Here is a 15,406-nt window from a genome sequence, read left to right as displayed (position 1 = left end):
CCCCTATTCCTCATGGACCCCTTCCAGCCGGAACCAGCCCCTGCCCCAGGCCTTCACTACACTATTGCCTGTGTCCATGGGTTATGCACCCAAGTTCTTTCTACCTCTCAGGATCTATTTTCTTCATCAGTTAATTTGCTCTTTGGACCCCACATATGAGTGAGATCCTGTGACACTTGCCTTTCTGGCTTATTTCGCTTAGCATAATAGCCCCTGGGTCCCTCCATGATGTCTCAAAGGGCAACAGAGCCTTTTTTTTTTTTTTACTGCTGTACAGTGTTCCATGGTATAGATGTACTACAGCTTTTTTACCCACTCATCTGCTGATGGGCACTTAGGCTGTTTCCAGATCTTAGCTATTGTAAATTGTGCTGCTACCACTATAGGGGTTTGTATATTCTTCCTGATTGGTGTTTCGGGTTCCTTGGGATATATTTCCAGAAGTGGGATTACTGGGTCAAATGGGAGTTCTATTTTTAATTTTTTGAGGAAACTCCATACTGTTTTCCACAGTGGCTGCACAAGTCTGCATTCCTACCAGCAGAGTACTAGGGCTCCCATTTCTCCACATCCTTGTCAGCACTTGTCATTTGTTGATTGGTTGATGGTAGCTATCCTAACAGGTGTGAGGTGATACCTCATTGTCATTTTACTCTGCACCTCTCCGATGATCGGGGACTTTGAGTATTTTATCATGTGTCTCTTAGCCATCTGTATGTCCACTTTGGAGAAGTGTCTATTTAGTCCTTTGCCCATTTTAAAATTGGATTGTCTTCCTTTTGTTAAGTTGTATGAGTTCCTTATATATTTTTGGTTATTAACCCTTTACCAAATGTATCATTGGCAAATATGTTCTTCCATACAGTGAGCTCCCTTTTCATTTTGTTGATGTTGTCTTTTGCTGTGCGGAAGCTTTGTATTTTGATATAGTTCCATTTGTTTAGTTTCTCTTTTGTTGTTGATGTTGTCTTTTGCTGTGCAGAAGCTTTGTATTTTGATATAGTCCCATTTGTTTATTTTCTCTTTTGTTTCCCTTAACCTAGGTCTTAGGAGATGCATTGGCGAACATATTGCTAAGAGACAAGTCTGAGATTTTGCTGCCTTTGGTTTCTTCTAGGATTTTTATGGTTTCACAACTGATGCTTAAGCCTTTAATCCATTTGAGTTTATTCTTGTGTATGATGCAAGTTGGTGGTCTAGTTCCATTGTTTTGCATGTGCCTGTCCAACTTTCCCAACATTGTTTATTGAAGAGCATGCCTTGATTCCATTGTATCCTCTTGTATCCTTTGTCAAATATTAATTGAATGTAATGTCTTGGGTTGATTTTTGGCATCTCTGTTTTGTTGCATTGATCTATATGCCTGTTCTTCTGCCAGTACCAAGCTGTTTTGATCACAGCAGTTTTGCAGTATAACTTGATATCTGATAGTGTGGTCACTCCAACTTTGTTCTGCTTTCTCAAGATGGCTCTGGCTATTCAGGGTCTTTTTTGCTTCCATGTAAACTTTTAGAGTATTTGTTCTAGATCTGTAAATATGCCATTGGTATTTTAATAGGGTTTGCATCTAATCTATAGATTGCTTTGGGTGGTATGGACATTTTAATGATATTAATTCTAGCAATCCATGAACACGGTATATTCTTCCACTTCTGTATATCACCCCCTATCTCTTTTTTCAATGTCCTGTAGTTTTCTGAGTACAAGTCTTTTATCTCCTTGGTTAACTTTATTCCTCAGTATCTTATTTTTTTGTTGTTGTTGCAATGGTAAGTGGGATTTTTTTTTTTTTAGTTTAGTTTCTCTTTCTGAGAGTTCATTGTTGGTGTGTAAAACTGCCATCTAGTTCTGGGTATTAATTTTGTATCCTGTTACATTGCTAAAGTCATTTATTAAGCCAAGTAGTTGGTTGCTGGAGTCCTAGGGTTTTCTATGTAGAATATCATGTCATCTGCAAATAATGACAATTTTACTTCCTCTTTTCCAATTTGGATGCCTTTTGTTTCTTCCTCTTGTCTGACTGCTGTGGCTGAGACTTCCAGTACTATTTATAATAATAAAAGTATAATATGCTAATTAGACCAGACCCCTGAATGAACTTCTGGACTTCATACGTGGCGTCCTTCTGGAGGAAGCCACTGTGGTGGGGGCTGAGGCAGAGGCAGTTACAGGTGATCAGGCTGGTAGGCGAGCAGTTACGGGCAATGAGGCAGGCAGGCAGAGTCATTAGGGGCGATCAGGCAGGACGGCAAGTGGGTAAGGATCATGAGGCAGGCAGGCAGAGGTGGTTGGTGCAATTAGGCAGGCAGGCGAGTGGTTAGGGGAGATCAGGCCATCATGTGAGCAGTTAGGTGCAATCAGGCAGGCAGAGGGCAGGTGAGTGGTTAAGAGCCAGCAGCCCCAGATTGAAAGATGGATTCTCACTGATTCAGTTTTGGAAGATTGTATATTTCTGTGAATTTGTCCACTTAATCCACATTGTTCAGCTTATTGGCATAAGGATTTTCATAGTATTTTCTTACAATCCTTTGTATTTCTGTGGGGTCAATTGTTACCTCACTTCTTTTGTTTCTGATTTTACTTATTTGGGTCTTCTCTCTTTGTTTCTTGAATGTGGTTAAGGGTTCATCAGTCTTGTTTATATTTTCAAAGAATTAACTCTTGGTTTCATTGATCGTTTATATTATATTTTTCATCTGTATGTCATTTATTTCTGCTCTGACTTTTATGTATTTACTTCCTCCTACTTGCTCAGAGCTTTTCTTGTTGTTCTCTTTCTAATTTTTAAGTTGTATGGTTAAATATTTTATTAAATTTTTTTCTTTTTTTGGATGTAGGTTTGTAAGTGCTATGAACTTCCCTCTCAGGACTACTTTGCTGTGTCCCATAGATTTTGATTTGTTGTGTGGTACTTTTCTTTTGCTTCCAGGAAGTTATTTATTTCTTTTTTGATCTCATTAGTAAGTCACTCATTGTTTAGTAACATGCTATTTAGCCTCCATGTGTTTGAATATTTGTGAGTGTTTTTACTGTAACAGATTTCTAATTTCATGCCATTTATTTAGGACCACCTAAATAAAGAAAATTTAAAAAAAAAAACATTAGAGGATTTTAAGGGAAAGATCAACAGCAATAAAGTCATAGTAGGGGACTTTAATAGCCCACAGACTTCACTGGATAGATATTCCAGACAAAAAATTACCAAGAAAACAGTGTCTCTAAATGGCAGACAGGGTCAGGTGAATTTAAATGACATTTAGAGAATGTTTCACCCCATAGCTGCAGAATATAAGTTCTTCTGATGTTCACAGGTGTTATTCTCAAAGATAGACCACATGTTAAAACACAAAACAAGTCTCTACAAGTTCAAGAAGATTAAAATCATAACAAGCATCTTCTCGGATCACAATGGCATGAAATTAGAAAAAGCTGCCACCCCCAGCTTCTTTACAATCAACCCCAGCAGAGGGAATCACAGTTTCCCAAGTACCCTGGCTCAGGCCATGCACATCATTTTTTAACTAAGGTATTACATATGTGTCCTTATCCCCCCCATTGCTCTCCTCCACCCCCCACTCATGCCCTCACACCCTGGCCTCTGTGTCCATTGGTTAGGCCTATATGCTTGCATACAAGTCCTTTGGTTGATCTCCCCCGCTTACCTCCACTCTGCCCTACCTTCCCTCTGAATTTTGATGGTCTGATCAATGTTTCTTTGTCTTTGGATCTGTTTTTGTTCATCAGTTTATGTCGTTCATTATATTCCATATATGAGTGAAATCATGTGATGTTTACCATTCTCTGACTAGGTTATTTCGCTTAGTATAATGCTCTCCAATTCCATCCATGCTATTGCAAGTACGCTGCGGTAAAAATGAAGTCCATTCACAAGTGAGTGCTGGTCGCTGGAGGCCCACCGCCTCACCTCTTCTGTTACTTGTTTGCAGGACTAGGGGGACACCTAACCCCTTCCTTATATTACTTCAGCTCCTACACTTTCATCCTGTGGGTGGATATGCCCTGCTTATGTTAGTGTGCCCACTACTAACACAGGGCCTTCCAGAGGACACAGGCTCAGTGAATGTCTGGGAAGTAAATGAACCACTGAGCAGGGGTCGTCTTTATTCAGATTAAACCCCCCCCCCTTTCTTGCCAGAACCAAGGATCCTTGAATAAGCTGTTTCATGGAAAGACAGATGAGAATATATAAGAAGCAAAAATTAACAACCTTTTGCTTTTATTTTTCTATTTCTTAACTCCATGGATTTTACTGCTTTCTTACACATTTCCAAGGAAATCCTATTATAATGTCATGTTATCTAGATTGGGATCACAAACTAGGATGGGAAGGGTCCCAATTTTCATTACACAGTAGCAAATCTCTTACTCTGGAGCTGGACATGTAGAAATATATATGTGATCAATGTCATTTACAAACTTACATGCTAAAAGTTTATGAAAACTTCTACGTAAAGGAACATTAGAAAATTTCCTTAAAAATTCACAAAATAATAAATCATAAATTTCTCAATCACAATAGGAGCCTAAACCTTTCCCTGGGCCTCACTACTGGTTTGTTCTCAAACAGAGTTGAAAATTGGACGCACTTTATGCCCAGCAAAAGAAGTTAATGCACATGGACCTGAAAAGTGCCTGGATGCAACTCTGGCTCAGGCATAGTGTTTCTCATTGCACTCAGGCTCTTCAGGCAGGCATGGGAGGAGATGGAAATCCCTACTAACCGTGTGCATAAACTTGAGGGCTTTCACCGTGGTTGTCTTAGCATGGGCCCTCGGGGCCCACAGGAACTCATAGCATGCAGGGTCGCTATTGTGCACCTGGCGGTACACCAGGTACTGTTCCTACACCCAAACTTTGGTGATGAGCTCCCTGGGCTCCCCATAGAGCCAATGTACCTTCCCATCATGCACCCCTAAATCATTCAGTACAGCCCAGATTTTCTCCTCAGTGGCACAATCACCCTCTGAGGCGATCACACACAGAAGTGTGACCAGGAGGCCTGTGTTGGGAAATCTGTGCTCATCGCTCACCATCCCATCATAGGTTAGCCCCAAGGCAGTGACCAGGACAGAGGTGTGGGTACTGGGGTCTACTTTCTTCACAACAACACCAAAAACCAACTCAGTGCACTCAACGGCCGCACTGAAGAGCTCAGGAAAGTGCTCCTGGTGCTCTTTGATGACACGACTCAGTTTTTCTGCCTTTGTGGTTGGCTCCTTTGCACGATACTTCAGGAGCAGGAACTCCACCATTTCCATCATCTTCGAAGGCAGTGATTTGTGGAGCAAGAAATCGGCATCATCTTCAGGGCCCCCCTCAGTGTTTGGACCCTCTTCATCTCGAATGCTGGAGTTCTCATCTTCAGATTGGCTGCATGGAAAGGCTTCCATGGCATGGGGGGAGGGGCAGGCACGCTGAGGACTCTGGGGAGGACTTGGTGTCTCAGCAGCAGGCACCTCCTCTAGGCTGTCTATAAACAGGACTGAGGGGGAGGAGGAGAGAGACAGGGCATCTTCCTCCTCCTGCATAGCCCAGAACAGCTCCTCCACCAACAAGTCGGGGATCTCAACTGGGTACGGAAAGTGTTCCTCAGGCTTCCATGGCTCACTCATATGATGACCAGGCATGATGACTCTTGCTCGAACAGTGACCGAGTGTGGGCAGAAGATGGGCGAGAGGAACCACGGGCCTGGGGAAGAGTGGGCGTGAGAGAGGCATGAGCTGAGAAACACACCCTAGGCGGCTCTGACAAAGGTGACTTCCTGGTCTCTCCTTTAGGGGTGTACATGGGACTCACAGGGCTCACTCCTGATCAGCCTGCCCACTAAGAACCTGAAGTAGGAAGTGACATGACTCTTCAGGGTATAGAAGGCACAGCACAGGGTTCTGTAGCTGATGGTGGGGTGTGGAGGTGTCAGGCAATGTGAGGACCCTCTGACATGGGTGGGGAGCCCATGGGGACATATTCATGGTCGGCACATCACCTTAATTCCTAGCACTTCCTGGCCTCCTGCTGCTCTGTGACCTGAGAATATGTAGAGTAGACCAAGGCCTTCACCTCCTCCAATCCGGAGCCTCTTCTGGAGGGAACAAAAGGGCACCTCAGCATGCACACGGCAAGCACATTCCTGGGACCCCAAAGCTGACAGGAGGGGCAGCAGGACTCTCTGAGGTCCCCTCTGTTGTGGGTGGGAGGTTCCTCCGTGCACACGTAGGATACCCACCTTTCCCCTGCCAGAGCCTGGCCCCTCACTGCCTTCTGCTGGCCTGAGGTCAAATGCTCAGAACAAGGCCACACACACCTGACACTTCAGTGAAGAAACTGAGGGGGCTCCACATGTGATCCCTCTCCCAGAGGATCAAGAACGGGTGACTGAAGATTTGGGTCCATCTTTCCTGGGTTAAGGCTCTGATCATTTCTCACCATGACGCACTGCTGGGTTTCAGACCACTCTCTATGCTGACTGAGCCCAATCTACTTAGACTTAGGCTTAACCTCCCTGAGGTACAGGAGTAGGAAGTGAGCTGAGGTAATCCATGCACTATTCTGAGTTTCCCAATTGCTGACAGAGGAGGCAGGGTAGGTCTGGCTTCCCATGTGCTCTGCTTCCTTTCAAGGCTCACCTTGATTCCTTGCAGGAACTGGGACTCCTCTCTCTGCTGACAAAATGTGGTTTGCTGGATGATAGGATGTGTGGTCTCACTCCAAGGTCCTCACCTTCCTGAGAGCTCTGAGACAAAAGTGAACAGGAGCTCCATCTGTCCCCACCCTTGTCCAGGTTCCCACACAACTAACACCAGGGCCTGGGCCCATCCATTCTGGGTACAGAGTTCCCTTAGTCTGGCCTGAGGATACTTGCCTTTCTTCCTGGCCTGGCCTGGATCTGAATCCTGCTGAACCGATTTCACCCTGAATAACTTTCCTCAGTGAGAAAAGCTCAGGAGGAGCAGGCATGTGGAAAGGGAGAGCATGTCACACCCTGCCTGGGGAATCTGGATTCTGAGGTCAGGACACTCCCTGATGCTGAGGGCTCTCTTCTTTTCTCAGGGAGCACAGAGCTGCAGTTTCCCACAAGAAAGCATTCACACCTTTATGACCCTTCCACAACCTCAGCTTCTCTTTGCATGAACTGAAGTCATTCCCTCTGACCAAGGCCCTGTCCTTCCCAAGTGCCCTCAGACAAACCTGTGAAGGATCCAGCTCTGCAGACCCATGCCAGGCCTTTCCCAGGGCTGGCAGCAGCACAGACTGGGTTCAGGCCACCCATAGTCTGGAGTGTGGTATCGTCCTTCCTCCCTGAGCTACCCAGGTTTACTCGGAGAGTGCCTGGAACCTTTCCCTTCTGCTGAACTGAGAATGAATACTGCAGGCAATGCCCACCATCTCTCAGAGACGTCCAAGGTGGACTGCAAGACACACCACATTGACAATCGTGCCGAGTCACCCAGTTGTGCCAGCAGAGCCTAAGCCAGCTGGTCCCTGTTTTTACTGGGTTGGGAGGTACCACCATCCTGCCTCAAGACCCACACTTTAATTACCAGCATTGCCTGGCACACCTCCCATGTTGCCCTGAATCCAGCACCTTCAGGAAAATGCCCTCACCTCCCTTTGCCACTCCTAAGGTAGAAGTTTGGAAGCAACCCAAATCCACAGGGCTACCATGAGGATTCCAGGTGCTGCTGATAGGAAGAGGGACACTGCGGACACTTATGGCCTTGGCCAAGCCTCAGGCATACATACTTCAAGGTGTGCTAGGGGCTTCCTGAGTCCTAACTTGGGTTTTTCCCTGGTATCCTGGCAGAGCCCTGCAGCCCCCTTCTTTGCCCACCTGGAGCCTGACCCCTCAGCCCTCAGGGGGTGGAGTCTTCTTGTCTTCCTGCAGGATCCTCACCGTGACCCCTGGCTGGAGCTGGAACCTCCTGTCTACCTGAGAGGCCCAAGTCAGGAAGAGAGCATGTGGTCATGCACCAGGGGCCTCCCAGGGTTCACAGTGGGGGTAATGTGGGGCATCTCTGTTGTGGGGTCCCGGGTCCCTCAGTCTTCCCTTTGCATGTTCACCTGGTCTCGGGGCAAGACCCGGGTCCTCCCCTCTGCCGCCTTTGTGGTTCCCCCTGAACTGCCAGGGCTGACATCAGGTCTGGGCTTCTGCGGTTCCTCTCTGCATGGTCATCCACCCTAGGGCCTCCTAACACTTTGAGCAGGGCAGACTTCTGTGGACTGCCCTCCAGTTAGGGTTCCTGGATCCCCCAGGGATCTCTGCGGAGATGGAGTTCTCCTGCCTCTCCTGTCAGCCTTATGCAGGCTTGGTCTTAAATGGGGTCATGACTCTGGAGACTTGTTGGCGACCCTACTGAGCCGCCACAGGAACTGCACCATCGCCATCCACATTGCTCACAGGGACTGGGAAGAGCCCTCTGGCGGGAGCTGCTGCTGGAGAGGCTGGGGTGGAACCCCACGCAGATTCATGCTCTGCTCCCAAAGGGAGAAGTATGGGAGAGGAGTGATTGCTGGCAAGGCGTGACACCCCTGGAGCAACCCACACCCCTCCAAGAATACCCCCCAAGACCTTGCTCAGGAGTTTGGGGCTTGTTTTCTTTTGAAACTGTGGAGATGGGGCTGTAGTTTGCATAAGCATCACACCTTCAAAGGGGCAACAAAGGGCCCAGGCTGGGGTTCCATGGGCCGAGTTCCTATGATTTGGGTGAACCCTTCTGTCTATACTGGGACTCAGTTCCAGTTGGTGAACTGAGAGGCAGGAACTGGTTCAAGTTTACATGTGGTGTTGTCTATGTGTTTGTATGAATGTTTATGTGTGTATACACAAGTGTGTGTGTGTATGTAGGACAGACCAGGGTCAGCTGCACAGCACACAGAGAACATTGAGTAGCCTCCAGACTCAGGCTGTCTGCCTGACTTCACACACCTGCCCCACCTTCACTGCCCAAGGCATCCTGGGCCCTTAAGCTCACCCTTCATTGGTTGAGGTCCCACACCAGCTCCTTGCACCTGGTAAAGAGCTTGGGACCTGATTGCCTGTGGGTTCCCCATAGCAGCCAGGGCCTTTCTGACCTGTACATGCTGCCCACAGTAGTCGGGCTGGGACCTGCCCATTAGTGGACCAGACTCTCTCCTCTTCATTTCCCTCTCTCCCCCGGCCTCACCCAGAATTCCCTGAACAAAGTTTGACACATCAGAAGTTCTCAGTCAGAGGTTCCCAGCTCACTCCACATCCGTTTGGTGAAATCAGCTTAGCCTCTAGTGCAGTGGTTCTCAACCTTGGCTGCACATTAGAATCACCTGGGCATCTTTTTAAAATCCTGATTTCTGGGCCTCATCCTCCAGAAATTCTGTTTCTTTGTTATGGGGTGGGGCTACAACATTAGTAACAAACAGAACTTCTGGAGGATGAGGCCCAGAAATCAGGATTTTAAAAAGATGCCCAGGGGATTCTACTGTGCAGCCAAGGTTGAGAACCACTGCATGGGTGAAACTCTGAATAACCCTTTTCTCTCACAGGAAGTCTTTGGTTTATGGAAGGAAAAAGCGTCTCAATGCTTCTCTCGTGGTTCCCAGGGCTCCTTGACATGAGGGAATCTTTGCAGGCCCAGTAAACATAGCTCCTGTGGAGGTTGTGGAACTGGAAAAGCAGGCTGTACTGACCAACATGAAGCAGACCTACCCAATTGCACTGTCAAACCCCAGGTGCTTACTGGAGCCCATACCCAGGAAAGGGGGAAAGGATATCTTCCATGTAGGAATCCCACAGCACCTGTCCCCTAGGGGCAGGAGGACTCCACAGGAAGTTCACTGAGAATCCAGCTGAATCATGACCATCAACAGGCCATCATGCCGCGGATGTAGAACTGAATTGGCACCACCGTGGAGAGCACTACCCACCATCTGCTGTTCAACTAAACAGATTTCTGTGCCCAGATATAGGTGACTTTCATTGTGAGATGCCTCTCTGGGCTCATTGACTGTCTCAAGGACTCTGACCTTTAGGGAAAAGGGAAAGCTGCTAGGAAATATCTTGGTGCTATCACTCATTTTGGCCCTGCTTATTCCTGCAATGTACAAAGAGAAATGTTTTAGGAGAATGGGTTAGTGTTTAGGACTCCCTTATACAGTCTCCTCCTCTCTGTCTGGTCAAACTCCGAGAACACTTCAGGAGCACCCACGTGTCATTGTGGGAGGTCTGGGAGCAGGCACTGAATGACTGCCATTGCCAGAGGGTGACCAGCAGGGATGAGCTCATTCACCTTGAGGGAGACACCAGACTTTGAAAGAAAACACCTGTCTGTCCTGGCAAGTGACTGGTCTGCTGTAAAAGTCTCCCTTGGCTCATGAGGGCTTGTATTACACATGTTGTATCACTGCCTCGTGACCCAAGAACAGATCTGAAGTACAGCTCTGATGGAAAAGTGATGGGTAGAGGTTTTGTTTTTTGTTTGTTTGTTTGTTTGATTTTTCTGTGTGAGCAATCTTTATTTGGGTCCCTACTAGCAGGGTTAGTAACGGTTGCTAGTGATGAGGATGATGGGCTTTCTCCCATACGTTGACTGGAATGGCCCATCTTCTGAGCCAGACTGCCTCTGTCATACACGGCTTAGTAGATGGAGTGGCCAGGTTCTAGGTGGACCTCTCTGCAAGGCCCCTGGAACATGGGCTAGAGATACTCAGATGCTGATCAGAAACTTCCTGGCATCATAGGGGGACCCGTGAGTAAAGACCCTCCTGTTTCAAGTTGCATGACTAATGTAAGGTGATTCCGTCAAGGTCAGGAGCAAGGCAGTTCTGTCTCAGGTCCAGCAGGCAAGGCTCAGGGGACCAGATCTTCCTGGGCTTGCCTCAGGACTAAGTAGCCAGTTCCTTGGCTGAGTATGTGAAAATGAAAGAGGACAATGGGAACAAAAGCCTGTCCAGGCCATGATTTCTAGTCTCCTCAGGCTCATCTGACGAGATGTGTGGCACGGAAACAGAAGAACATGGACTCACAAATATCATTGGGCTGTTTATTTTCTTCCATGTAGTTTTGCCTTTCTTTATTAAAGCCTACATGGATTCGTGGGTACAAAGTGGTGATTGTTTTCTGTCACCTGTGATCTTATAGGCCTGCATTGCCCTTGAACTGCTCACAGAGTGAACAGTTGCCATATACGGAGTCCTCCCCCTCCTAGTCCTTATCAGGTTCCTTGGGCTGGGTCATGACTGAAAGGTCAGCCATCACCATATAAAAACCAGGTGTTGTACAAATACATCGTCAAATCATATAGTGTGTGATTTAGGGGGCTAGAGGGTAGTTTGCCCACGGCTGTTCTAGAGTCTCAGCCATGGGGCAACCAGATGCTTAAGTCATGTGATTTCACAAAGGTGGCTCACAGCTGCTCTGGAGTGTGGGCCCTGGATAAGTGTGGGGAAGTGGATGTGCATAGGGCCCCCAGGTTCTCTCTTTCCAAAAATTACAGAAAAATTGGGTTCAGGTTACCAGAAAGAACTCTCATCTGCTGCCAGGGAGATTGTTTCTTGTTGATAGTTCACTGGATGTGTTGAGAGGTCATGAGCCTATCTCTACTTTCATCCCTAGAGAGGGGGAGGCCTATTCATGGCCTCTTTGATAGCTCAAGGTTAGTCCTAGCTTGGCTACCACCAAGAATGCCTGGGTCAGATGGGCCCCTGGGGTCTATATCTCCCTGAAAATGGTGTTTGGCCCCATCTCAGCAGGTAGCCCCCCTGTCCAATGCACCCTCCACAAGCATGCTTCTTTGGTATCTTCCAGCTACTCTTGCTGGATGCTGGGTCCTGCTCAGATGAGCCCAAACTAAGGGTCTGCTTTATTACCCCGGGTCAAGTTGTCCCTAGAGTAGGGTTGTGTTCCTGTATAGGTGGGGGCACAAGCAGTGTCACCTTCCCACGGTACCCTTCTATCTCCCTTTTTAGAGTATTAAGACCAAAGTTGGTAGTTAGACCACCTCAAACAGATAGAGAACATGGATCACAAAAACCACTGTAGTATCCTATCCTCTGTGGTGAAGGTGACATGAATTTGACTTTTGTCACATCCCACACCCAGAATCTCATCTATGTTCAAGTACATAGTTATGATTATTTTCATATCTGCTTCATTCAGTCACGGCTACCTAAACATGTTGTAATTTTCCTTGGTAGTGAGTCTGTGTCCTTGTCCCATGAGTCCTTGTCCCATGTCTTGCACTAAGTGGTGTAATTTGTGATCTCTGAGGGTCAATCCTTTGTTTCTAAAAGTGGAGTGCTATAGGTTAACGCCGGAGTTTGCTGCTTTGAACAACTACTTCAAAAGTGAAACTAAAACACGGAACGGACATCACCCAGAACCACAGGAACGCTGGCTGAGTGGAAGTCCTACAACTAGGAGGAAAGAGAAACGCATACGGACACTCAGAGGAGGCGCAGTGCTGAAGTCAAATTCTGAGGTGCGGAGTTCGCGGAGCGGGCTGGCGGCGGAGGGCGTAGTTGGCGTTTTCAATCAGGAGGGAGTCGCAGACTCTGAGCTCCAGATCCGGGCGAGTCTTTGGGGACCCGGACTCGGACAGAGAAGCGGGACTGTCTGGCTTCGGTCAGAGCGAGTGCAGCTTTCTCTCCGAGCTTTGCAGCGGGTGCTGGGACTCAGAGAGGCAGAGCCCCTGGGGACAGGACTGAGAGCCGCCATAACTGCTCTCTCCAGCCCACCCTGTTGATCCTGTGCGACCCGCCCCGCCCAAGCCCTGCACAGAGGCATTTGCCGGATAGCCTCAGGCAAAGGCTAGATTAGCACCTCCCTAGAGGACAGAAGTTCTCTCACTGCTGACACGGCTGATTCTCATAGCCACTTGGCCTGGAGGTCAAACCCTCCCTGGGATTAGCTACAACAATCAAGATTTATCTATAAGACTGCGAACAAAGACCGCTAGGGGGTGCACCAAGGAAGCATAACAAAATGCGGAGACAAAGAAACAGGACAAAATTGTCAATGGAAGAAATAGAGTTCAGAACCACACTTTTAAGGTCTCTCAAGAACTGTTTAGAAGCTGCCGATAAACTTAATGAGATCTACACGAAAACTAATAAGACCCTCGATCTTATATTGGGGAACCAACTAGAAATTAAGCACACACGGACTGAAATAACGAATATTATACAGGCGCCTGACAGCAGACCAGAGGAGCGCAAGAATCAAGTCAATGATTTGAAATGCGAGGAAGCAAAAAACATCCAACTGGAAAAGCAAAATGAAAAAAGAATCCAAAAATGCGAGGATAGTGTAAGGAGCATCTGGGACAGCTTCAAGCGTACCAACATCAGAATTATAGGGGTGCCAGAAGATGAGAGAGAGCAAGATATTGAAAACCTATTTGAAGAAATAATGACAGAAAACTTCCCCCACCTGGTGAAAGAAATGGACTTACAGGTCCAAGAAGCGCGGAGAACCCCAAACAAAAGGAATCCAAAGAGGACCACACCAAGACACATCATAATTAAAATGCCAAGAGCAAAAGATAAAGAGAGAATCTTAAAAACAGCAAGAGAAAGAAACTCAGTTACCTACAAGGGAATACCCATACGACTGTCAGCTGATTTCTCAACAGAAACTTTGCAGGCCAGAAGGGAGTGGCAAGAAATATTCAAAGTGATGAATACCAAGAACCTACAACCAAGATTACTTTATCCAGCAAAGCTAACATTCAGAATTGAAGGTCAGATAAAGAGCTTCACAGATAAGGAAAAGCTAAAGGAGTTCATCACCACCAAACCAGTATTATATGAAATGCTGAAAGGTATCCTTTAAGAAGAGGAAGAAGAAGAAAAAGGTAAAGATACAAATTATGAACAACAAACATGTATCTATCAACAAGTGAATCTAAGAATCAAGTGAACAAATAATCTGGTGATCATAATAGAATCAGGGACATAGAAAGGGAATGGACTGACTATTCTTGGGGGGGAAAGGGGTGTGGGAGATGTGGGAAGAGACTGGACAAAAATCGTGCACCTATGGATGAGGACAGTAGGTGGGGAGTGAGGGCGGAGGGTGGGGCGGGAACTGGGAGGAGGGGAGTTATGGGGGGGGAAAAAGAGGAACAAATGTAATAATCTGAACAATAAAGATTTAATTTAAAAAAAAAAAAAAGTGGAGTGCAAAGGCATTTGGGAACAGAATCCCCCAAAGTGCCCCTCAGCCTAAGGACTGTATCCTTAATGGAGCCCCTGGGTCAGGGGTGGGCAAACTTTTTGACTCGAGGGCCACAATGGGTTCTTAAACTGGACCGGAGGGCCGGAACAAAAGCATGGATGGAGTGTTTGTGTGAACTAATATAAATTCAAAGTAAACCTCATTACATAAAAGGGTATTGTCTTTTTTGTTTTTAGTTTTATTCATTTCAAAGGGGCCGGATCTGGCCCGCGGGCCGTAGTTTGCCCAGGGCTGGTCTAAATTCAGGCTCAGTCCATGGTCTTTGTGACTCAAAACAGGATTACAGAGCATTCATGCACAAAGTCAGTATATTCTTGGAGGATATGCCCTAGAGCAACAGTTCTCAACCTGTGGGTTGCGACCCCTTTGGGGGTCGAATGACCCTTTCAGAGGGGTCGCCTAAGACCATTGGAAAACACATATATAATTACATATTGTTTTTGTGATTATTCATTACTAGGGGCCCGGTGCACGAAATTCGTGCACTGGGCAGGGGGGGGGGAGTGTCCCTCAGCCCAGCCTGCCCAGTCTCACATACTGGGAGCCCTCAGGCGTTGTCCCCCATCACCCTCCAATCGCAGGATTGGCCCCTTGCCCAGGCCTGACGCCTCTGCCAGAGGTGTCACGCTTGGACAGGGGGCCCCCATCTCCCCCTGATCACTGGCTCTGGCCCCCGCCCAGGCCTGAGGCCTCTGGCCCAGGAATCATGCCTGGGCAGGGGATCCCCATCTCCCTCTGATCGCTTGCTCCACCCCCCGCCCAAGCCTGACGCCTCTGACCCAGGCTTCAGGCCTGGGCAAGGGGACCATCATATCCCCCCAATCCCCGGCTCAGCCCCCCACCCAGGCCTGATGCCTCGGCCAGAAGAATTGACCCTCATCACCCTCCGATCAACAATCAACGGATCAGCCCCTTGACCAGGCCTGAGGCCTCCGGCAGAGGTGTCAGGCCTGGGCAGGGGACCCCCAGCTCCCCGCGGTTGCAGGCTCCGCCCCTGCCCAGGCCTAACGCCTCTGGCTGAGGTGTCCGGCTCGGGCAGCAGGGACCCGCAGCTGCAGCGGCCCCGCGATCATGGGCTCCGCTTTAGGCCCAGGCAAGGGGCCCCTAGCTCCCAGGACTGCCAGCTTCGACCATGTCCAGCTCCCATCGCTGGCTCCACCCCTACTTCCTGCTATCAC

The 15,406-nt window shown here is 47.8% G+C and overlaps 2 pseudogenes; one reads left to right on the top strand and one right to left on the bottom strand.

Moving 5' to 3' along the window:
* Positions 1-4,670: 4,670 nt before the first annotated feature.
* Positions 4,671-5,648, bottom strand: LOC132223381 (melanoma-associated antigen 4-like; annotated as a pseudogene).
* A 2,638-nt stretch (positions 5,649-8,286) lies between these two features.
* LOC132223380 (protein EOLA1-like) lies at positions 8,287-9,833 on the top strand (annotated as a pseudogene).
* The last annotated feature ends 5,573 nt before the right edge of the window (positions 9,834-15,406 follow it).

The sequence above is a fragment of the Myotis daubentonii genome, chromosome X (assembly GCF_963259705.1).
Source record: "Myotis daubentonii chromosome X, mMyoDau2.1, whole genome shotgun sequence".
In the NCBI taxonomy this organism is placed as follows: Eukaryota; Metazoa; Chordata; class Mammalia; order Chiroptera; family Vespertilionidae; genus Myotis; species Myotis daubentonii.
The sequence above is the reverse complement of the archived record's forward strand: the minus strand, read 5'-3'. Positions and strand labels throughout refer to the sequence as shown.